The sequence below is a fragment of the Gadus morhua genome, chromosome 7, assembly GCF_902167405.1.
Source record: "Gadus morhua chromosome 7, gadMor3.0, whole genome shotgun sequence".
NCBI classification, from domain to species: domain Eukaryota; kingdom Metazoa; phylum Chordata; class Actinopteri; order Gadiformes; family Gadidae; genus Gadus; species Gadus morhua.
In genome coordinates this window covers 500,790-524,559 of record NC_044054.1, presented here as the reverse complement: position 1 = coordinate 524,559, position 23,770 = coordinate 500,790, and the positions used below count along the sequence as shown (strand labels likewise).

Sequence of the window (23,770 nt, the reverse complement as noted above, 5' to 3'; positions counted from 1 at the left end):
AACATTATGGCATTTATAACTAATCATCAATTCACCAATGATAATACCCTTAACTTTTTGTAATTTGTTTCATCTCAAGGCCAAATATAAAATTTTCCCTGCCCGACTACTCCAGTGAAGACGATGACAATCGGAATCTCCCCCCGCCTCCAAAAATCCCAAGAGCACCAGCAAAAAAAAAAAATATTCCAAATTCAGGTTAGTGATCTCTCTGAAAAGAAATTCCATTTTCTTTATATTTATGATTTGTCATGGTCTCTATCTCCTCTCTCTATCATGGTCTCTTTGACTTTTTGTGCACACACATTTGCCACCATGCCCTCTGCATAGCATTGCTTTGTTCATTTTATAAGTTGCTTTAAAAGTGCCAGTTAAGTGTAATTTAACACGCTTTTACTTTTCCAATCTGTTCAACAGAGATGACCACCGTTACTGCTCTGCCAGTAGCACCACCGCTCTTCCGCTCCAGCCATGCCGGTAAATACATAATACAGTGCACAACAGTTGACAGTCCACACCCCTCTCCCTCTCCAAATGCCAGCTGCTTTGTTCATTGTGGAATGAGGTGTACTTAAATGTGTTTGTGTTTTGGAAAGGTATTGCATTACCTTACTCTCCACCTTTTGCTTTGGTAGTATAAAACATCTTGTTGGTAGTAAAAAGGGAACAAATGTAGCACAAGCCATGCGGATAAATACATAATTTGCTTTATGAACTCTGGGACTTTGTCCATGCTGAAATCCGTGTCGCGTTGGAAACCATTTTTACCATAATCTTAATCTCTTTCAAACAGCATACAGTGAGCCTGGCAGAAGACATTGTGGAGGTACAATCAATTAAATCTTCACCTCTTTTTTACCTTTGGTTATCATTTGGTCATTTCACTCAACACGCCTTTACTTTTCCAATCTGTTCAACAGAATTGACAGGTCCGACCTTTATTTTGCCACCTCCACCACAGCACCCAGCAACATTTTTCAACTCCATCGATGCCTGTAAATACTCTTCAATTGCCAATTGCTTTGTTCATTGTTTTGGACAAAAGTGCCAGTTAAGTGTAATGTCATACCATTGCAGTTATCATTTCACTAAACATGCCTTTACTTTTCCAATCTGTTCAACAGAGTTGACCACCGTTACTGCTCTGCCAGTAGCACCACCGCTCTTCCGCTCCAGCCATGCCGGTAAATACATAATACAGTGCACAACAGTTGACAGTCCACACCCCTCTCCCTCTCCAAATGCCAGCTGCTTTGTTCATTGTGGAATGAGGTGTAGTTAAATGTGTTTGTGTTTTGGAAAGGTATTGCATTACCTTACTCTCCACCTTTTGCTTTGGTAATCAGTAATCAGTAATTCAGTAATCATCTCACTAAGTATGCCTTTTCATTTCCAATCTGTTCAACAGAGTTAACAAGTCAGACCACCACTCCTCCGTCAACTTCGCCCACATCTCTGCCAGTACCACCCCAGCAAGGTAGAACTGCATTTTCATTAATCTGGCGCCAATATTAAGGGAGAAACAAGCCATGAAGGCCTCATTATGTGGGAAGGACATTCATCCCTGATTAAGTCAGGCAATTTCAGTCTCAACTTCTTTACATTACATACACTTTTTGTGTCAGACCAATTCTAATATATATTTTTTTATTCATAGATTTTTACAGACTTGTTCTGCAGCACCTCCGCACAATTGAGGAGGAGCTGAAGGAGGTGAAGCAGCAGGTGGCGGTCAACACAGCCATGATACAGAGACTAGGTGGTGGTGGTGTGGCAGATCTCGGCCTTGTGGAAGACACCAACATGCCATTGAGCAATGCCGAGGACCTGGACGAGCTGGAGAGGCGGCTTATATCTGATGTGGACCTAAAAAATCAACTGGTATGTCTTTTTAAATGTTTTGCAATATGATTATTGTAGCTATACAATTCCTAGCCTGGCTCTCGTAATGAATGTGGCTCTGCCTTGCTTTAATGTTGACTACTCAATGATTCAAAAATGCCATTCAAATCATGGAATGAATGCCGGGAACTGAGACCATGTGTGCATCTGAAACACCTGTCGCGTTTCACATCTGTTTTCCCTTCCCCACTACATTTAAATGTTGACCACGTCATATTAAAAGCCAGGCTATCCACGTCCTTGTTGTGTTGTTAAACTTGAATCTCATTCCCAAGTGGAGCGTTGTGTGCTGAATACATGACATGTTGTCCATTTTTGTCACCATATAGCAAAACAGCTTAAGCCGAAAACAGCTAAAATGTTTGACTGGGAGTTATGCCACTGTAATTTTGGTCTTTGCATTTCAGGTGAACATACTTGCTATTTTGGGAGGGAAAACCACCAAAGACGCAGTGAAGAGGATGCTGGGCCGGGCTTTCAGGAGGTCCCTGGCGCTCCAAATTAATTGGACTGGCGCAGCTGGAAAGATCGCTTTCAAGTCCCTAAACCTGAAGAGTGTGTTGCACAGTAAGTGATTTTGTGAAACTATTGTGAATGTGTTCAAGTGTATAACCCCTGGCAAAAAAAAAGCATTTTGTGAGGGCACGCATACACATTGATGAAGGCAGACATGAAAGTGCTGAACATTAAAACTGAACTTTATTTAACTACTGCATCCTATTATACATGCAGGCTGTCTGCGTATCTTTGCGGTACAGAAGAGTGTTGAATGGGGAGCTTATGTAGCCCCCGCCTAAACGCATGGCATTATGGGGAAGTGAAGTTTATATACACTACATGGGTTCTACATTTTTGTTTTCTCCCAGCTGCGCGACACTAGCTGCGCACAACTCAACCTCTGATTGTTGGAAACCGCTGTCGGTCAAAAAATTAGCTTACGTGGTTGGCTGCTGGTGTCTTGCCCCTCCTCACAACACTGTGTTTATAAACACGTGAATCCATGTATATTCTTCCATACACAACATCTCACTTACTCTTTGTTTTACTACAGGAGCCGTTCGGAGAGTGGTAACCACAGCCACTGAAGAGGAGCTTCAAAAAGAAGTCTCCCTGTATTTGAAGGGGGCGGCTGACAGGGAGGGAGGGAGAAAAGACAGGCAGAAAAGGGTGGTGAATGGGGATGGGGAGTGTTGAGCCCATGTTGGCCACATGCTTATGAAATAAACAAAATGTATTGAACCTAATAGCCTATGTGTGGTGAGTCTGTGTAATAGTTGCTGAGGATATATGTTTTTGTACTGGATTACTAAATTATAGAACACATTAAAAGGTTTCTCATCAGCAGGCTGTCTTTACCTTGGTAAATTTTGGTAACTTTGGTAAGCCCAGTAAATAATTGTAATTTTTTTGATTGAGGGCAAATGGAAAGTGTTGTAATGTATTAAATTACTATTTTAGTACATCATTTGAATTATTATGGCCATAAATAAGACCATAAAGGCCATAAATAAGGCCAATTCGAAGCTGGTGGCCCACCATCGGTTCTCTGGTGGTTCGCCAGCGGCTCAAAAGCGGCACAAGGGCGGCCCTTTATCTGCAGCCGCTTTTGAGCCGCTGACGGACCACCAGGGAACCGATGAGCAAAACTCCAGCGGGCCACCGGTGGGTACCCCCGTTGGACCGCCAACTCTGCCGCTGGTGGGCCGCCAGTGGGCCGCTAACCTAATGCTATCTGGGAAACCTCTTGACGAGTCATTACTGAAACACACACTCGTAGAAGCATCCAACCTCCCACACCACACGTTAAAGTCACCCACCACCACACAGTTTTCCACACACATTCCCCCCAATCCCTCAAAAAAAACCCTCCTCTCCTTCTCCTCATTCGGCGCATACACATTCAACAATCGACATATTTTACCCAAGTGCTCAAAAGTAATTCCTATCACCCTCCCATCACCATCATCCACACACTTCGTCACATTCTCAACCACTCCCCTTTTCACTAAAATTGCTACCCCTCTTGATTTAACACCACCATTATTCACATACATGTCCCCCATCCATTCTCTCTCAACCACCCTCATAACCTCCTCATCCCAATGTGTCTCTTGTAAACATATTATGTCTGCCTCACACACCATCAAGGTTTGCTGCCTCCTGTTCCTGTCCCTTAGCCCATTAGCATTAAAAGAAGTTATCCTGATCATTAAAAGTATAAATGAGAAGAGATTCCACACGTTATGTTATTAATTTGCACTTTTTTTCCCACTTAATCCCCCTTGCCACCGACCTTCCCTCTCCCTGTCCCACCACAGTCACTCCACTCTTTACCCCGATCTTCTCCCCTCCTTTCGCTCCCTCACCCGCGCTGCTCCGCTCCTCTCGCTCGTCCGTCCTTCTCACCGCACTGTCCGCGCTGCAGCCGTTCTCCTCCCTTTCCTTCTCTCCTCCCGTCTCCGTTAACTCTTCCGCTGCCGTCACGTCCTCTGCCATTCCTTCCTGCTCCTCGTCCATCTTCTCTCCTTCCCCGCCGACTCCAACGCCACTTCCTTCTGCTTCAGTCGCCTCAGCTCCGCTACCGCCTTCTCCTCCCTCTCCTCTCGGTCGCTCCTCCTCCTCGCCGACGTCCGTCTCCCGTCTCCCGCCTTCTCCTCCTTGTCGCCTCTGTTCCTCGTCTGTGCCACACTCTCTTGCGTAGTGCCCCTGTCCATGGCACCTGTGGCATCTGAACTCCGGACAGTCCCTCAGAACGTGCCCCGGTTGGATCCTACATACCTTCTCCTGTCTGTCGTGGATCACCCGGAAGTACTGGGGACCCGTAGCTGTGCTGAACTTCGTAGAATACGGCAACGACCTGACCAAGTCATTAAACTTCACTTTCAGAAACCTGGTCCCGTCTGCAATGTTAGTGCCAGGCCACATTCTTCTTTTGATCGGTGAGGCAGCTGAGACCCCCCACCCCTATAGCTTCAGAATAACGTCATTGTCCGTGGTGTACGCCGGAAGCTCCAAGAACGACACCACCGTTTCGTCACTGGTAAGCTCTTTTGCAATTATACTAACCCCTCTTATTTTGAACCCGTCCATAAGTTTCTTTTTCCCGCTGAGATGTCCCATTGTCCCATTGTCTCTATCTTTTTCAATCCTGTTTTACGGCACGCCATCAACTCCCCACACACCTCTTTCTTCACTCTCATGAATTCCATCACCGTTATTGGATCTTCCCCGATCAGTTCAACACTCACGGTCAGTTCTTTATCATATTTATTCTCTTTCTCTCCAGCCTCTTCTCCCCTCTGGTCTTTCTTTCCATAGTCTACTCCATCCAAGCCTTTTCCGTTTCCATTTTCCGTTTCCATTATGTCCGTCCGCATGATATTCCTTCCCCAAACCAATGGGAGAATTATAGCGCTTGTGCGCTCAAAAGCTAGTGTGCGCTCAAAAGCTAGTGCCGGTCAACACATTGATATGAGTCCGGTACGTTTATGCACTAAGTGTTGACAGCCACAGAAGAGAAAAACATTGTTGCGTCACGACGAAGATTCAGGCCTGCCGACAAGCGTTGGCCAGTTCTGCTATCTGTACGCAGACTACTTCTCTAAGAAATGTATGATACCGTACTGCCAGTCGATAACCGATTTCCCCTCTTGTATCGTTAAGCAAACTTTCATGTATCGGTTGCCACATGTACAATTGAAGTAATCTGTTTTCGGCTCATCTGTAAAGCTTCTCATGTAGGAGTGCTGAGGTCCGATCACTAAGATGTGATCAAAGCAAGCTGTGGTCAAGGGTGTAGGACTATTTCACAATTTGATCACACAGCCTCAAGCGTTGCAGTCTGTTACTGTTCGAACAACTGATAGACTTGAGGTCGATAAGCACCATTGTCCTGGCCAAGCGGTTAAGCTGATGCGCTAGAAATCCATTGGATCCCCCGCTCCATGATTGAAATCTGCCACACCAGTTTACCACCTCTGCTTTTAGCAGGCAGGCCAAATATCTTCATCTCTTAGGATGGCCTAGTGCAAGTCAACCTATATATTGGCTGTATCATTAAGCAAAGCTTCAGGTATTGATAGTAGAGATGTACTGATTAATACAAAAAGGGGATGTAGCTCAGTGGTAGAGCGCATGATTCGCATGTATGAGGTCACGGGTTCAATCTCTGGAATCTTCAAATTGTAGTGAAGGTGACGCGATGATTATGAATGAATCCCTTATATAAGGTAGAAGTCAAAAATGATCCGACCACGAAACATTGCTGAATGTTACTGTGTAATGAATCTTTAAACAAAATGAGGTCACGCAATGCTTTACCTACCAGAAATGTTGCAGAATGCTAATGTTTGAACATGATAGAGAATTGAAATGTCGAAACTGTGTGGTTAAGGTTGATGGACTAGAAATCCATTGGGGTCTCCCCGTGCAGGTTCGAATTCTGACGTCAACTGTACAGGTTAATCAGTGTATGTTTAAGGGACTGTTTAAAGGATCAACAGAAACATGTCATCTCTTTCGTTGTCTTCCCAATCATTTGCTGAAGCATTTCTCCTGAATTGAGAGGGGTGCTGTGGCTGTGACTGTCATAGTGACTGTCTAGTTCACAGAAGAGGCAGTGTTCTAATCACATCAGTAAGTTGTATAATGTAAGTAACCTACTCAATTGGAATTCCTTTAGCCGCCAGTTCTGATAGCTTAACACATGATCGGGTCACGCTACATGAGACCTTTTTCATTGGTGTCTCAAGTAAACAATACAATAGGGGTACTGTGGCTTAGCTGGTGAAAGCACCTGTCTTGTAAACAGGAGACCCTGGGTTCAAATCCCTGCAGTACCTACACTTTTTGCAACAGCATCATCTGGTGTAGATGTGATAAAAGTGTTTCTTGCAGTTAAAAAAAACGGAATTGTCCTAACTGGCAATCTTGCTTGTGGTTGTAAACTTGCAATCCATCAATGCAATAGACTTTCCATCAATGACAACGGCGGCAGGCAAGCAAAATTCTCTATAAAATGTATGATACCCTAGTGCCAACTGATGACCTATTTGTCCCTTCTATCGTTAAGCAAAGCTTCAGGAATCGGTTTTACAGATGTACAATTGAAGTAACACAGGGGACTTCTCCCAACGGCAAAGCGTATGCTTCTCATGTAGAAGGCCTGAGGTTCAACGCCTGCCGTCTCCAAGATGTGATCAAAGCTAGCTTCAGTCAATTTGAAGACTTTTTCAAAATTAGATCAAGCAAGGCTTAACCTACCCTAAGTGTTCCAGACTCTTCCTGTTCAAAAAAGCCAGAGACTTGGAACTCTAAAAGTGTGTTGTCGTGGCCGAGTGGTTAAGGCGATGGACTAGAAATCCATTGGGGTCTCCTCGCGCAGGTTCGAATCCTGCCGACAACGATTTTATCTGAATACGATCTTTCATTCCCTTGTTCAGCCAACACATACACATATTACGGTGAAACTGCATGAAATCAGTGCAAATATGTTAATCTAAGCATGTAGAAGGCGCCATATTTAAAATCTGGCATTATCTGGAAAGGCACTTAGCAATCGATATTTTCTGACAATATGTTCTCAAAACATAAAATGTTAATATTTAAAGGTCTGATAGATCCGAAGACTAGTGTTGTCAGGTCCAGGTGCTGATTGCCATGGACGAGAAAACCCTTGGTGTGTTCCGAATCATGTTTAAAATGTAAATTCTTGAGTAGTACGGGGATGTAGCTCAGTGGTAGAGCGTTTGCTTTGCATGTATGAGGTACAAACCTCGGCATTGCCCTAGACAAGTCATGTGAGTTCTATTTTAATCAAATGAGGTCACGCAATGCTTAACCTACCAAAGATGTTGCCGAATGCTAATGTTCGAAACAAGTGAGAGAATTGAAACTGTGTTGTCGTCAACGATACAGGTTAATCAGTGCGTGCGATTTCAAAAGCGCACGCTTTTGTGCGCTCAAAAGCTAGTGTGCGCTCAAAAGCTAGTGCCGGTCAACACATTGATATGAGTACTGTACGTTTATGCACTAAGTGTTGACAGCCACAGAAGAGAAAAACATTGTTGCGTCACGACGAAGATTCATGCCTGCCAACAAGCGTTGGCCAGTTCTGCTATCTGTACGCAGACTACTTCTCTAAGAAATGTATGATACCGTACTGCCAGTCGATAACCGATTTCCCCTCTTGTATCGTTAAGCAAACTTTCATGTATCGGTTGCCACATGTACAATTGAAGTAATCTGTTTTCGGCTCATCTGTAAAGCTTCTCATGTAGGAGTGCTGAGGTCCGATCACTAAGATGTGATCAAAGCAAGCTGTGGTCAAGGGTGTAGGACTATTTCACAATTTGATCACACAGCCTCAAGCGTTGCAGTCTGTTACAGTTCGAACAACTGATAGACTTGAGGTCGATAAGCACCATTGTCCTGGCCAAGCGGTTAAGCTGATGCGCTAGAAATCCATTGGATCCCCCGCTCCATGATTGAAATCTGCCACACCAGTTTACCACCTCTGCTTTTAGCAGGCAGGCCAAATATCTTCATCTCTTAGGATGGCCTAGTGCAAGTCAACCTATTGATTGGCTGTATCATCAGGCAAAGCTTCAGGTATTGATAGTAGAGATGTACTGAATAACACAAAAAGGGGATGTAGCTCAGTAGTAGAGCTCATGCTTCGCATTTAGGAGGTCCCGGGTTCAATCCCCGGCATCTTCAAATTGTAGTGAAGGTGACGCGATGATTATGAATGAATCCCTTATATATGGTAGAAGTCAAAAATGATCCGATCACGAAACATTGCTGAATGTTACTGTGTAATGAATCTTTAAACAAAATGAGGTCACGCAATGCTTTACCTACCAAAAATGTTGCAGAATGCTAATGTTTGAACATGATAGAGAATTGAAATGTCGAAACTGTGTGGTTAAGGTGATGGACTAGAAATCCATTGGGGTCTCCCCGCGCAGGTTCGAATCCTGCCGTCAACTGTACAGGTTAATCAGTGTATGTTTAAGGGACTGTTTAAAGGATCAACAGAAATATGTCATGGTACTGCAGACCTCTTTCGTTGTCTTCCCAATCATTTGCTGAAGCATTTCTCCTGAACTGAGAGGGGTGCGGTGGCTGGGACTGTCATAGTGACTGTCTCGTTCACAGAAGAGGCAGTGTTCTAATCACATCAGTAAGTTGTATAATGTAAGTAACCTACTCAATTGGAATTCCTATAGCCGCCAGTTCTGATAGCTTAACACATGATCGGGTCAGGCTACATGAGCCCTTTTTCATTGGTGTCTCAAGTAAACAATACAATAGGGGTACTGTGGCATAGCTGGTGAAAGAGCCTGTCTTGTAAACAGGAGACCCTGGGTTCAACTCCCAGCAGTACCTACACTTTTTGCAACAGCATCATCTGGTGTAGATGTGATAAAAGTGTTTCTTGCAGTTAAAAAAAACGGAATTGTCCTAACTGGCAATCTTCCTTGTGGTTGTAAACTTGCAATCCATCAATGCAATAGACTTTCCATCAATGACAACGGCGGCAGGCAAGCAAAATTCTCTATAAAATGTATGATACCCTAATGCCAACTGATGACCTATTTGTCCCTTCTATCGTTAAGCAAAGCTTCAGGAATCGGTTTTACAGATGTACAATTGAAGTAACACAGGGGACTTCTCTCAACGGCAAAGCGTATGCTTCTCATGTAGAAGGCCTGAGGTTCAATGCCTGCCGTCTCCAAGATGTGATCAAAGCTAGCTTCAGTCATTTCTAAGACTATTTCAAAATTAGATCAAGCAAGGCTTAACCTACCCTAAGTGTTCCAGACTCTTCCTGTTCAAAAAAGCCAGAGACTTGGAACTCTAAAAGTGTGTTGTCGTGGCCGTGTGGTTAAGGCGATGGCCTAGAAATCCATTGGGGGCTCCCCGCGCAGGTTTGAATCCTGCCGACAAAGATTTTATCTGAATACGATCTTTCATTCCCTTGTTCAGCCAACACATACACATATTACGGTGAAACTGCATGAAATCAGTGCAAATATGTTAATCTAAGCCTGTAGAAGGCGCCATATTTAAAATCTGGCATTATCTGGAAAGGCACTTAGCAATCGAAATTTTCTGACAACATGTTCTCAAAACATAAAATGTTAATATTTAAAGGTCTGATAGATCCGAAGACTAGTGTTGTCAGGTCCAGGTGCTGATTGCCAAGGACGAGAAAACCCTTGGTGTGTTCCGAAACAGATTTAAAATGTAAATTGTTGAGCAGTAAGGGGATGTAGCTCAGTGGTAGAGCGCATGCTTTGCATGTATGAGTTCCCGGGTTCAAACCCCGGCATCTCCATTTGATTGCCCAAGAAAAGTCTTGTGAGTTCTATTTTAATCAAATGAGGTCACGCAATGCTTAACCTACCAAAGATGAACATGATAGAGAATTGAAATGTCGTAACTTTGTGGTTAAGGTGATGGACTAGAAATCCATTGGGGTCAGTAGTATATCCTATATGCCCTCTGGACCAATTCCTATCTGAACTCACTTCCGGTTGGGGAGGGGGTGGGGGGTGTAGGGGGTATCCCTATTCACAGGGGAACTTCCGGTTTATGGTTTATGACGCGTCATAAACCATAAACCCTTTGTGTAGGTATGACAGGTGTAATGCCCGTGGTGAGCCTGCAGGGGTCGCTGGGGTGCGAGATCTGTATAATCAAAGGTGTGTATGTGGGTGTGATTAGTGCATGTGGGTGTTTGTGTGTGCGTGTGCGTGTGCGTGTGTATGTGTGGGTGTGTGTTTGTTTGTGTGTGTGTGTGTGTGCCTGGTGGGGGTGTGTTAGGGGTATGTGAGGCCACCGAGTCTGGTCTGTAGGTGTGCTAGCAGAATGATCACAGTGCTGTTGGAAGGACAGCCAGCCGTCAATGCGGACTGTGGGGTGAGCCCCTTGATGGACGGATGTATTGTGGCCGTAGAGAGTGTGAGGTGGGACACTGTAGATAGGTGGATCGTCACGTGCTGTTTGAAGTACCCCCGTCACTATATGCAGAGTGATTTGGAGGGAGTGTGTGTGTGTGTGTGTGTGTGTGTGTGTGTGTGTGTGTGTGTGTGTGTGTGTGTGTGTATGTGTGTGTGTGTGTGAGTGTGTCAACAGATGTTTCATGGGCTATGATTCTATTAACAATATGTGGACAGCAGCATCATTATATGGTACAATTCTTATAACAAATGTACTTGTAAGTAGTGCAGGATAAAAGTGTCAGTCAATGCCATTGAAAACTGAGGGGTGTATAATTCGGTGCCTTAATGTCTGGGGAGATGCAACGCCTCGATTGTCACACATATGCTTGACGTCCACCCAGGCCCCATATGTTCATTATGGGGTGAGTCGTTGGCGCTGGACGACACGTGCTGTTTGAAGTCTCCCCGGTACTATATGCAGAGTGATTTGGAGGGAGTGTGTGTGTGTGTGCGTGTGCGTGTGCGTGTGTGTGTGTGTGTGTGTGTGTGTGCATGTGCGTGTGTGTGTGTGTGTGACGTAATAATGTGTTTTTTAATCGACCCTACTATTTTACGAAACCGGCAGATACATTTATATAGTGATGGGGGTACCTAACCCTACCGATAATATGTCCGTAATCATCCGTATAGGGATATGATATAGATATATATATAAATATTTATAGGTATATTTATATTAGGGTTAAAAGTCGGGGGTTCCACCGATGGTAGAACTATCATAGTGAAGATACGGACTGTGGTTCACATTGACAATATATTAGGTGATATCATGATACTATTAACAGATATTCTAGTAATTTTCATCTAATATAGTGTATTTGGATTAACTTTACTTTTCAATAGCATATTGTCTGTCTATGATGCGACGAGTGGGTGTAGGCCGGCGGTACCTGAGTATGTGTGTGTCCAGTACCTATTGGCCGGGAGTCTATGACGCAGGGTCTTAGGTGCGAATATCTACAGAGGGGCGTCTATCAGGCATAAATATACGGGCCCCATTGGTATGGCTGAGTACAGCCTCTGACCCGGACGTTAGACACGCTATTCTAAGATAGTAAACGCGTCGTAGCGGTTGGAAGAAAAAAAAAAACATTGAACCGTCCTGCGCTACTATGCCGACTGACTGTAAGTATTCATATGCGTGTATGATGATTATATTATGACTATGTCTATGTGAATCAGCTGTTTATATCTGACTGAAGCAGTGATTACTCCACAGCGATTCGCGGCGCCGGCGGTGAGAGCGTGAAACAGCAGCAGGGTCCACGTGGAAGTATGTTTGTTTTTATAGTAGCGTATAATATATAGTTCCATAACACTCTCTATATCATTTATTATCATTAGTTGTTATGGTATATTCATGTAGAACAACGATTAAATTTGTGTTTTCCTGATGTGTAACAGGTTCGCATGATATTCGGCTCAACATTCAAAGACCTATTCTAGCCGACCGGACTAATGTGGTGACAAGCGGTAGTTTTGGTAAGTTGTTAATACGCCCGCTATTAGTATATCTATAGGACCGTGTATTACCAAGATAAATTATCTATTTATTTAGCATCTAAAACAGCCAAACCTAACCCATAAATACTTTTGTATTTTGTTTTTGATCCACGTTTAGTACCTATCGCGGCCATTGTGAAACAGCGAACCCCCGGACCAAGTCGACTATCCAAGAAAAATTTGAAAAGGCCGGCGGGAATAGGGTTGGCTATACCCTGCTCACCGCTGGCCATAGATCAGCCACACATTCCTTATAAAAAGGCTCGCAAGGACGCCACACATAGTGTTTTAGCTCCGGAGAATTTTAACCAGGTTATCCATGCAGTCATAAACCCTCAAATCGCGCAACATGGGGCTGTATGGTCTGATTCCAAACAACGAGTGATCGGGTGTTGGCGTAGATCTGATAGTGGGGGTAGCATTATGGATTTAGAACTTGAAGAGATGGCAATGAGGTATGACGCAACCGGCGATACGTCTCATTTGTCGGCCGTAGGACATGTGGGGGGTGGGGGCATGTATGCAGAAGGTTGTTTAGACATGCGGGAAATATGTGTTGGCATAGATAGAACTAGGCGTGTGTTAATTGCAGCGGATGCATGGGGCCATAATATGGTTAATGCTCTATATCAGGCAGCACAGATAAATGTTTCGAACGAGCCAGGCCTAGATGACATGGAGGGGCTAGAGGCGACAGGAGATTTAGACACAAGGGGCGTGTTGTATGCAGTGGCAAACACAAGAGATGTACTTAACGCTGTCGGTTGGTGGTTGGATAGTGCACAAGAGAGTCTATACATATCATCGCAGATCGATGTATTGCATGGGTCGCAATGTGATGAAGGGGTTGGCGAGATCACTCTGGGTTTCTCGGATGTTTCCAAATTTGAGAGACATCTAGATGTTAAAATCCTGATATTTCATCATAATGATGCATTCAAGAAGCTGGAGATGTTCCAGACACATACGGCCCAACATCCTAAAACAGTATGGTTGTACCTCCATGATAACCATTATCATTGCATAGAGAACAGAACGGCATTCTTTGGTACGGGATATGTGTGTGAATATTGTTACAAGGCCCATGAGGGAATTCTATTCCACAAATGCCCGATCCATTCCAATGTGTGTCTGACAGTGTGCGATAGACTAGCAGGTCGTACGATAAAGTGCAAGGACTGCAGTCGTATATGCCGCTCGCAGGTCTGCTACAACACACACAAGAAGCATTCTGCCAAACATGATATGATACCTTGTGAAAAGCTCAAATACTGCGATCGTTGTTGTAGACAGTATATCATACCAAAGAAGAAGAAGAAGGGGGAGGGGGAGGAGGAGGAGGAGGAGGGGGAGGGTGACGATAATGGTCATGTATGCAGCGAGGCAAAGTGTCGTATCTGTGGGGAGCCGATGCCCGATGATGGAATACATGATTGCTATATCCAGCCGTACAAAAAGAAAAAGAAAAAGAAACGCAGGGGTGGTCGCTGGGGTCCATCGGATGACGATGATGACGACGCTCCGCCTAATAAATACATATACTATGATTTCGAAACGCGCATGCATGATGGTCGTCACGAAGCAAACTGTGTGGCTGCTATTACGTCTGAAGGCGCAGAATGGTATGCTACCGGTCTAGATTGTGTAAGAGAGTTTGTGAAACGCTACAGAACAGGGGAGTATACGTTGTATACATTTGTTGCACACAATGCGTCGGGCTTTGATAACTATATCGTCCTGGATTACATGACCAAGCAGGGTATTAAACCCATTTTAGTCATGAAGGGTAGCAGAGTAATTTTGATGCTTGATGACGCCTACCATCAGAGATGGGTCGACTCATTTAGCTTTTTGCCCATGCGATTGGCTAATGCACCGGCGGCGTTGGATTTTGATGATATGGCAAAAGGTAATTTTCCTCATAAATTCAACACACGGGCCAACGAGTCTTATGTCGGTGCCTACCCTGAGATCTCATATTATGGTTATGATTCCATGACTAGCGATCAAAAGACAGATTTCGCTATTTGGTACAGATCTGTACGACGCAAAAAATTTGACTTTGAGAAACAGCTGCGTCGCTACTGTGTCAACGATGTGAGGATCCTGTACACGGCGTGTGGGATCTACAGGGAAAATTTCATAGAGTGTGCCACTATAGACCCCTTGGCCTATGCCACTCTGGCTTCGGCGTGCATGGCCACCTTCAAAAAGTCGTTCTTGAAGAAAAACGTCCTGGCATTGACCTACGAGGGGGTCTATCGGAAAAAGCAAAAGTCGTTCTCATGTGCATCCATCCAGTGGCTTGAATATCTATCCCACTCCAATAACCTGGAGATTCGGCATGCTCTCAACCATGGAGAGGCTAAATATGCCCCATTCTTCCTAGACGGACATGCACCGTCTATAAACACAGCCTATGAATTTGCAGGTTGCTTTTATCATGGGTGTGAACATTGTTACAATGCTGGCCACCAGAACCCTGTCCTCAAGAAGACCTATGGCAAATTGTGTAGCCAGGCATTCTTGGCTACTCTGAAGATACAACCTAGGATTGATCCTCGCGACTCTCTCTATGGGGGTCGCACCAATGCCATCAAAATGTATCACAAGGCCGAGCCCGGTGAGAAAATACGCTACTATGACTTTACCTCTCTCTACCCCACAGTACAGGCTCGCTGTCCTTATCCTGTAGGGCACCCCCAGATCATTTTCAGGGATTTTGGTCCTTTGGATGGGTATTTCGGCATCATCAAATGCACTGTGTTGCCCCCCAGAGGTCTTTACCATCCTGTGCCCCCTTACAGATGCCAGGGGAAGCTGATGTTCCCCCTCTGTGGTACATGTGCCACTGAGCTCAATCAGACAGACGCGTGTCATCACTGCGACGATGAACGGGCTCTGACAGGCACCTGGGTGACTTTTGAGTTACAAAAAGCAGTTGAAATGGGTTACGTGTTAATCCAGATGCATGAGGTGTGGCACTACCCCGAACTGTCAAAGACTCTGTTTAAAGGGTATGTCAAAACGTTTCTCAAGCGTAAACAGGAGGCTTCAGGATACCCCAGCACAGTGGAAACAGCAGGTGTATGTGCAAAACTACCTGGCAAAGGAAGGCATACAGCTGGATCACGACAACATGTGTGTGAATAAGGCCATGCGTAATTGCAACAAGTTGATTCTAAACAGTCTGTGGGGTCGCTTTTCACTACGCCCAGACCTACCCACTTGTGAGCTAATTTCTGAACCTGAAAGGTTCACTCAGTTCATGTTTAGCGATAGCTATCACATTAGTCACTTTTGCTTTATCTCTGATGATGTGGCCCTTGTACAATGGAAACACGTAGATGCACGTCTCGCAAGGGCGCGGGATGTCAACGTGATTGTGGGGGCTGTGACTACCGCCCATGCCAGGCTCATGCTCTACGATCTTCTAGACAAACTACAGGAACGTGTCCTATATTGTGACACAGACAGCATCATTTTTGTTTCTAAGGAGGGTGATTGGGTACCCCCTTTAGGCCCTTATCTGGGCGACTTGACCGACGAGATAAATGATGGTGATCTGTATGGTACAGAACAGGAGGATTACATTAGCGAATATGTCTCAACAGGTCCTAAAAGCTATGCATACCACACCCGTCGCCACAAGTCTGAGGTCAAAAGCAAAGGGGTGACTTTAAATGCAGCAAATGCTAAAGTGGTCACCCAGCAGACACTGAAATGTCTATTGGATGATTTTGTCAACCATCGGCCTCAAACCCTCGACGTCACCACCACAGTAGATACCATCCAGCGAGATAAGACTAGGTTTCTGCTTAAAAACGCTACTGTAGTTAAACGGCTTAGGGTGGTTTACAACAAACGCAGGGTCTTCCCCGACTACACCACGCTTCCTTACGGTTATTAACCATTTTGTTTATTGTTTTTCACTTTTTTCACATGATCCATGTTTTTTCTTCTTCTTCTTTTTACATATCGTTTTCAAATGATCCATGTTTTTATTCATTTTATATTTTTGAGGGGGTATGCATATTGTGTTAAGAAAATCAAATCATACTAATACTATAATCATGTTATTAACTATTTTGTTTTTATTGTTTTCAAATGATCCATGTTCTCTTCTTTCATCTTTTTTATTTTAATCATTTCTGTATTTTGGGGGGTATTCATATTGTATCTGTATATACTTTTTTATGCATCATGTATTAATGATGAATGACTGTGCTAAAAATCGTGTTGGTGTTAATAAAGAATGTTAACTGTCAAATGTTTCACGGTTCTATGGTCACAATACATCCGTCCATCAGAGGGGGTGCACACAGACCGCAGAGATGGCTGCTGTACACGCTACGTTCGACCCTAGACTTCAACACCCGTTCAGCATGGTAGTATCGGGACCTTCAAACAGCGGCAAAACCTACTTTGTCAAAACAGTCATTGAAAATATGGATCGGTTATTCTCAGAAAAGATTGAAAATATAGTATATGTTTATTCATGCTGGCAGCCCATATATGATGATTTGCTTAAAATAAGGAACATTCACTTTGTAGAAGGGATCCCCAAATCTCTATGTGATGATGCAATCTTACCAGTCCATACTAGAAATCTGCTCATTATTGACGACTTGATGAACGATGCATGCAATAATATAGAGGTTCAGTACGTTTTTACCAAATATGTACACCATCGTAATCTCAGTTGTATGTGTCTGGTCCAGAATTTATTTATGCAGGGTAAAACCAGCCGTACAATTAGTCTAAATACCAATTACATGGTTTTGTTTAAGAACCCTCGGGACAAATATCAGATTATGTTGATAGCCAAACAGATGTTTCCATGCAAGACAAAATATTTTCTAGAAGCCTTTAACGATGCTACCGACATGCCTTACGGCTATCTGCTTGTAGACTTTAAAGCCATGACCCCAGACAACATGAGACTTAGAACAGATATATTGTCAGACCGGCATGTTGTATACACTCAGAGAGCCAAAGTGATTAGCCCAAAAGACCATGTCCTCACGTATAAGTAGAAATCGTGAGCGTCTTAAGCAACTATATAACGCCCCTCCGGCCCATCGTAAAGTTATCCTCAGGACAGCCAACGCCGACTTTATCAACTCACTGTGTGAAATAGCCTTGAACATTTTACAAGGCAAAATACCTCTGACTCCACGCCAGCATACGAAATTGCGTAGACGAAAGAAGGACCTCAGAATACTCGCCAATAAAAATGTACTAATATCTAGAAAGAAAAGACTAATCAATCAGACTGGTGGATTTCTTCTACCCCTGCTGTCTGTGGCCATACCATTGTTTACAAGCCTGCTCTCAAGAGGAGGGTGATTATAATGGATCATACGCACAAGATGTATCTAGTTCCTAAACATCAACTCGATGCCTTAAAGCATACCCAACCCAGGGATTCTGTTAGACAGACTGCTGAAAATGAGCTGGATAAGGCCATTGCGATGGTGTTGAACACTCCCGATACAGACCTATATGAAAAAGCTGCCAGGTACGGAGCGGTCCTGCAGCGTTATCTATCCATGGTAAAGCAAGGGCAGCGCGAGCATGGAGAATTAACGCTGTCACTTGCTGAGGGGGGCCCAGTTCATACACCTATGGCGGCACCGCATGGTGTTGATGACGATGATGGCACCGGCGATCATATTTATAAGGATATAATGAAACATATACCCGTCAGAAGCAAGAGCAATACCAGACATATCCTGGACTCTTTAAAGAAATCTAAAAATGTTTCATGGACGGACAAGGGGGAGATCATATTACAAGGCGAAACTATTAAGGGGTCCTATATGTTTGATCTGTTAAAGAATGTTACCGCCCCTTACCATGTTGTCGAATCTGTCAGACCACAGGGATGGAATGTATTTCTGAAATCTTTAGCCAGTAATAATATACCACTATCGTCTATCCCTAATAAACAGCTCAGACAAACTGTAAACATGTATAAGCATAGTCCCGTCACTACGGACGACAATGCGATGGCCTCCGTCCCTGTCTCATCTGATAAAAGGAGGAAACACAAGCAGCCATTGTCATCTATTACTTCCCCTGGAATGCATATGGCCGAGTGGTTACCATTTTAAATTATGTATCTAAATGTATGTGTTATCCGTAAAAAATAAAAGAAAACAGTACGACTAAAATGTAATCAAATTATTGTATTTTTTATTATCAATACAGAAAACAACCATAGCAACAACAACAACACATGCTACATGTTACATCCGCATACACATGACTGCACACACATCATATCATGTTCATTACAGACATTAGGTTGTACACGGTTAACAAAGTCATAAACCTTTTCATCATTACGGGGTAAATTATCCCCATACATTTTCAAAAACTTTTGATAGGATACACCTTTTTGCATATTAAACAAGAAAAAAACACAATGATGCCCACATGCTGTACTTGACGGATCCTGGACCTGTTGTGTAGAATGAACAACATCTATACAGTGCTGATCGAGAAAACGCTGTATGGTCTCAGGAAACTCAGAGTATGAGGGAGGGTTGCCGTAGGAGTCGAAAAAGTAGCCCTGTCTCTCATCCGTAATATAAATAGCTAGCCAATGGGCGCCGGACATATGTGAAGGTTCGGTGTTGACCGCCATTATTGCAGGCCTCTGATGAATTTCCCGGGGTAGGTGATTACACGGTAACGCACCAAGAAAATATGCCTTGTGTGCCATTTTTTGACACACGGCTGTTAGCTCTATAGTATTCATATCGCACCCCCTTTTTCAGTAATAGTCCAACAGCACCTGCCGTCTATTTGATATTTCTATAACAGAATCATAAACTGCATAACATATCAAATTGACCGTTGTAGCCAGTGCTGCTCTGAATCGTGCCTCTAGCCTCACATTCCCTGTTCTGACTAGCGATACATGTTGTCCACAGCCCTCATCTGCCTCAAGGTTGAAACAAAATAATGCATACCCGTCCCCGAATTCCTTATGATTAATAGCTATTTCTCTATCTTTGAGCTGACGACCTGTAGCCTGAATGAGCTGGAAATATTCTCGGGTATAGAGGCCATTTCTAAAGTCAGGCTGAAAGGGTTTAGAGGGATATGCTTGACCGTCGCAATATAGGGATAAGAACTCAATGCCTGTAATGCTGGAATCTGAAAGGATTCCTGGCATAGCTCCCTGTGAATGCTTCGTTATTCACAAAACCTATAATAACCATCTTGGGTATTTGTCCTAGAAATAGATTATCCTGTGTGCATATACGGCTGCCCGCAGCGATGGATACATTCTTTAGACGTACCCTATCAACAGGGTATTTAACGTTGGCTTGGTTTAACGCACGGGCATGTGCCAGCTTGACGCCTGGTGCTACCGATACCTTTTTAATGAAAACATTTGCAGACACTATAGAGACACGGTATTCCACAGCACCATCGGACATGAGACAGAAATCATTTTTTGCTCTAATGAATCTCATGCGGAGATCAACTCCGTTAATCAACAGTTTCTCCTGATAAAACATATCGACGTGTATAGGGGATATCAGCTCCACTATACGACTTCGCCCCGTATATTCACTCCTTGCCGTTAAGCCTAGATTGAGGCCTCCAGGAAGAACCTCGTCCATATGTCCGTGTGTGTCTTTCTGGATTAGACCACAGCCAAATTGGGTGTCTAATGTTCCGTTTCCATAGTTTAGCAGGCATTCTATTATGCCTCTGTACGGATAGGTGTTTGACGACTGGGTGATAAGCCTATCACCCAGAGTAATATCTACTTGGGAGAATAACGTGCATCCTGGATAGTTAATCAGTCCCACGGGTGCCGCCGGAGCCAAGTCTGTTCCATCAGGATTAGTAATCTTGATCCTCAGGTGTAAATATGTATTGTTTAGATCTATATAGTCTTCGCTACTGGCCGATACAAAGAACTCTATGGGTCCAACATCTGTTAGCGCCGATAGCGGGGGTATTTCAATATATGTACTTTTTTCTATCGAAGTCTGCGTCATCGGCAGGGAGAAGAGATCCAGTTCGCTCTTAATGCATTCGTCTGACATGTTATGTAGCAACGCCATTGTTATTCAGCCCCCCTGCTATACTAGATGAATATATCGTTAGCTGCCCCTCTAAAATGACGGCTTGCCACCTTCCTGATCCTTTTAGGTTTGGCTCTCTTTTTGATAGATGCCAATCTTTTATTCTGTTAACGACGTCGTGCCGGTGTACGGGTACGCCCACAACCTATAGGAGGATACTTTGTTGCTCTTCTGGCATATACCCTCATGCCTGACCCCTGCTGTTTGGGCGTAGATGCAGCATGGGCTATGTTGGTCATAACGTCGCCTATAATATGTTTAGCCGCAGTCTTCAGATGAGGCTTTGCTATGCTAACCCCTCGCCTAAATAACGGAATAGCCATTCTAAAGAGGCTACCGAACATCCCTCCGATGCCGGCTCCATATTGTGTGCTGCTACCCTCATAGCCAGGTAGCCCACTCCCTGCTTGGTATAAATAATACTGAACATATTTGTTCTCGTCGTAAGGCGGTCTATACCCCCTCATCCCTATAGATGGGGCTATGAATTCTACTGTTTTACAGGTCTAAAATGCAGCTTGAGTATCACTTTACCATATGTGATTTTTATATTTGTATTCTGGTCAGACTTTAGATCGATTTCAATATCTCCAAGAGGGTCTCGGGCTACGTGTACGTAATGCGGCTTGTCAAACATGTGAATGCAGTGTCTCCTGCTGGTGTCGGTTATATTAATACTCCTTAGCAGGGGGACATAACTATCTCCGACCAGCTGATGGTCGACAATGTCGCTATATATGAACATGTTGTAACACCCCCCGTGAATATCGGTGGGATGGGGGGCGTATGTTGCATACGATTTATGGGCTGGTAGCTTGACCCCTGCATCGAAACCCAGCATAGCAGCCAGTTTTCCTCTAAAGACGATAGATAGGTGATCGTCTCCTTCTACATAAACGCGGTTCTATTTCATGTAGGCTACGCCGTCTAGGCTTCGCCTTATGGGCTTGTCCCGTGCGCGCGTCTGCGCGCGCTGAAAATTCAAACTATGCACCTATCAGCGTGGGCACCGCCCACATTTCCCACGGTATCGTGTCTATATAACGCGGTGTATACCGTCGCTCATCCTCCCTTTTCTTTCAGCACTTGTGCTTATCAGCGAGAAATTGAGAACTACTATTATGAAGATGAGAACTTCAACACGGATCTCCCAAGCCGGTGGCAGCGGCTCGGGCGAGGCCGCGGACAAATGGCCCTTTTCAGGGCCACCTGAGAGCGCTCCTAGAGTTAGGTCCTTTTCAGGACTCCTATGCGCCTCCTGTCCCGCCTCCCTGGCACCGGGTGACGGGCACTTGGCGTGCTTTTGGTGCCTCGGCGCCGACCACGCCGCGGCTGCTATGGTGGCCCCCGTCTCCTGTGTCGCCTGCCGGGAGCTGCCTGAAGAGGGGATCCTCTCCAGGCATCTCTTCTTTTCCCCTGCGGTGGAAATGGCTGACGCCATCGACCTATTCGGACCTGACGTCGACGATGGCATCATCGACGCCTCCCTGGACGACGTCTTCGGCGACTCGGCGTCCGGTTTTTCCCGCTCTCGGGTTACAACCGCCACCGTCATACAACACGAGGGTCCGCGCCGGATGACCGATCTCTTCCGGGAGATCATGGGTGAGGCGGCGGCCATCAAAGGGATTCCCATGCCGGCCCCGCCTCTCGCCCCCGTATCTGACGATATGCAGGGCGAGTGCTTTCGCACCCCATCTTTTTCCCGGCGGGTTACCCAGTGCCCCTTGTTCCCGCCTTTGCAGCACTTGTTTATTGCTGCCGGTGAGGACCCTTCGACCCTGAAGGCTCCGGTAAGATCCTACACGGATTTCACCAACGTGGAGGGGTGGGCCGATGCTCAGGCGAGGGGGATCCCTCGTCTGGAGCCTCCCCTGGCAGCGCTTCTCTGTCCGGGCGCCGGATGGCTCCTTAACGAAAAGCCGCTGCCCCCCGACCGCCTCCAGATGCAGATTGTCGGCCTAACGGACAGGGTGTTCTTTTGTGCCTCTCAATCCGCGGCGGCGGTCAACAACATCGCCCTGCTCTCCTCTGCCATGGTCTCCTTGTCGGCTGACAGGGAGGCCTACGGCCCGGAGGAAGCCGCGAGATGGCTGGCGGTTTCCCGCTTTTCCAGCGCCATCCTCCAGTTATGCCAGCCGATAGCCGTTTCGGCCGGCCAGCATATGGCGTGGGCTACCATGATTCAAAGGGTCATATGGCTCTCCCACACTGCGGTGCCGGAACGAGAGCGGGCCAGCCTCGTCCAGGGTCCACTAGCGCCGGATGGCCTATTTGGTCCCAGGTTCTCCGAGGTGCTCGCGCACCAGCAGTCAGTCCGTGAGGATCGTTCCCGGTTCGGGACGATTCTCACGGGCTCCTCCCGCCAGCAGGCTGAGAGGAAGCGGGGTCTAGGCCGGTCCCAGCGTTCCATGGGGCCGCCTCCGACTCCAGCCCCGGTGCAGCAGCCGCAGCCGCCGCGCACGGGGAGAGCAGCAGCGCCACGGACAGGGAAGTTCCGGACGCTTGCTCCTACTTTTTCTTTCCCTATTAAAGAAAAGAGTAAAGACCGTTCGGCCGAACGGCAGTACATGGTACCTAAAGAGCGATATTCCCCAGGCCACCTGCGCCCTACGCTTGTGGTGCGCTCCTCCATGTTGCCTCTTTCCCCCTCTCAGCCCGGTGGCTGTAGGGTGGCGGTCGGACGGCGTGTTCACATGGCCTCTGGTTCACCTGCTTCTAAGAAGCGGCGTCCCTTGGAGCCTCGTGGACGGATCAGAGACTCGTTGCACGGTCTCCTGGTTCCCCACATTATAGGTGAGGAGATGGGTCCGCGCGCTGTGGCTACAGCCTGCGGACAGCGCATGCACACAGGTGCTGCGGCCGGACGGCTCGCTCCCTGTTCAGCGGGCACGAGCGCGACGTCTAGACAGCTCGTTGTTTTTACAACTGCTAGTTGTGGTACGTCTCCTACGCTCGCTGAGCCTCCTCCCTTTCGTGGGAAGCCCCCCTTGGTCCACACGCAGTGTGAAGGCGGTAGGGGCAGAGGAATATGGGTTATTCCTGGACGGTCTTCCTCAGCTGTCGGCTCGCCCTCTCTCCAACCGCTATGCGTGTTGGCAAGAGCGGTGCGTTCTGCCATCGTGGTTGGACACCACGTTGAGATGGGGCCATCCCATACAGTTCAAGCGTCGTCCCCCACCCTTTATGGGGTTGGTGGAGACCACGCTACGGGACCCGGCTGCGAGCACGGCTCTGGCAGCAGAG

At 45.7% G+C, this 23,770-nt stretch overlaps 1 long non-coding RNA gene and 5 other non-coding genes across 6 annotated transcripts; all 6 read left to right on the top strand.

Annotated features, from left to right (window-relative positions):
• Positions 1 to 1,235: 1,235 nt before the first annotated feature.
• Positions 1,236 to 2,454, top strand: LOC115546607 (uncharacterized). Its single transcript, XR_003977251.1, has 3 exons — positions 1,236 to 1,477; positions 1,658 to 1,881; positions 2,310 to 2,454. It is a non-coding gene; the product is annotated as an uncharacterized LOC115546607 (long non-coding RNA).
• A 4,215-nt stretch (positions 2,455 to 6,669) lies between these two features.
• Positions 6,670 to 6,743, top strand: trnat-ugu (transfer RNA threonine (anticodon UGU)). The gene has a single exon. It is a non-coding gene; the product is annotated as a tRNA-Thr (tRNA).
• A 481-nt stretch (positions 6,744 to 7,224) lies between these two features.
• Positions 7,225 to 7,306, top strand: trnas-aga (transfer RNA serine (anticodon AGA)). Its single transcript has one exon. It is a non-coding gene; the product is annotated as a tRNA-Ser (tRNA).
• Positions 7,307 to 9,217: 1,911 nt separating this feature from the next.
• Positions 9,218 to 9,291, top strand: trnat-ugu (transfer RNA threonine (anticodon UGU)). The gene has a single exon. It is a non-coding gene; the product is annotated as a tRNA-Thr (tRNA).
• Positions 9,292 to 9,772: 481 nt separating this feature from the next.
• Positions 9,773 to 9,854, top strand: trnas-aga (transfer RNA serine (anticodon AGA)). The gene has a single exon. It is a non-coding gene; the product is annotated as a tRNA-Ser (tRNA).
• Positions 9,855 to 10,171: 317 nt separating this feature from the next.
• Positions 10,172 to 10,243, top strand: trnaa-ugc (transfer RNA alanine (anticodon UGC)). Its single transcript has one exon. It is a non-coding gene; the product is annotated as a tRNA-Ala (tRNA).
• The last annotated feature ends 13,527 nt before the right edge of the window (positions 10,244 to 23,770 follow it).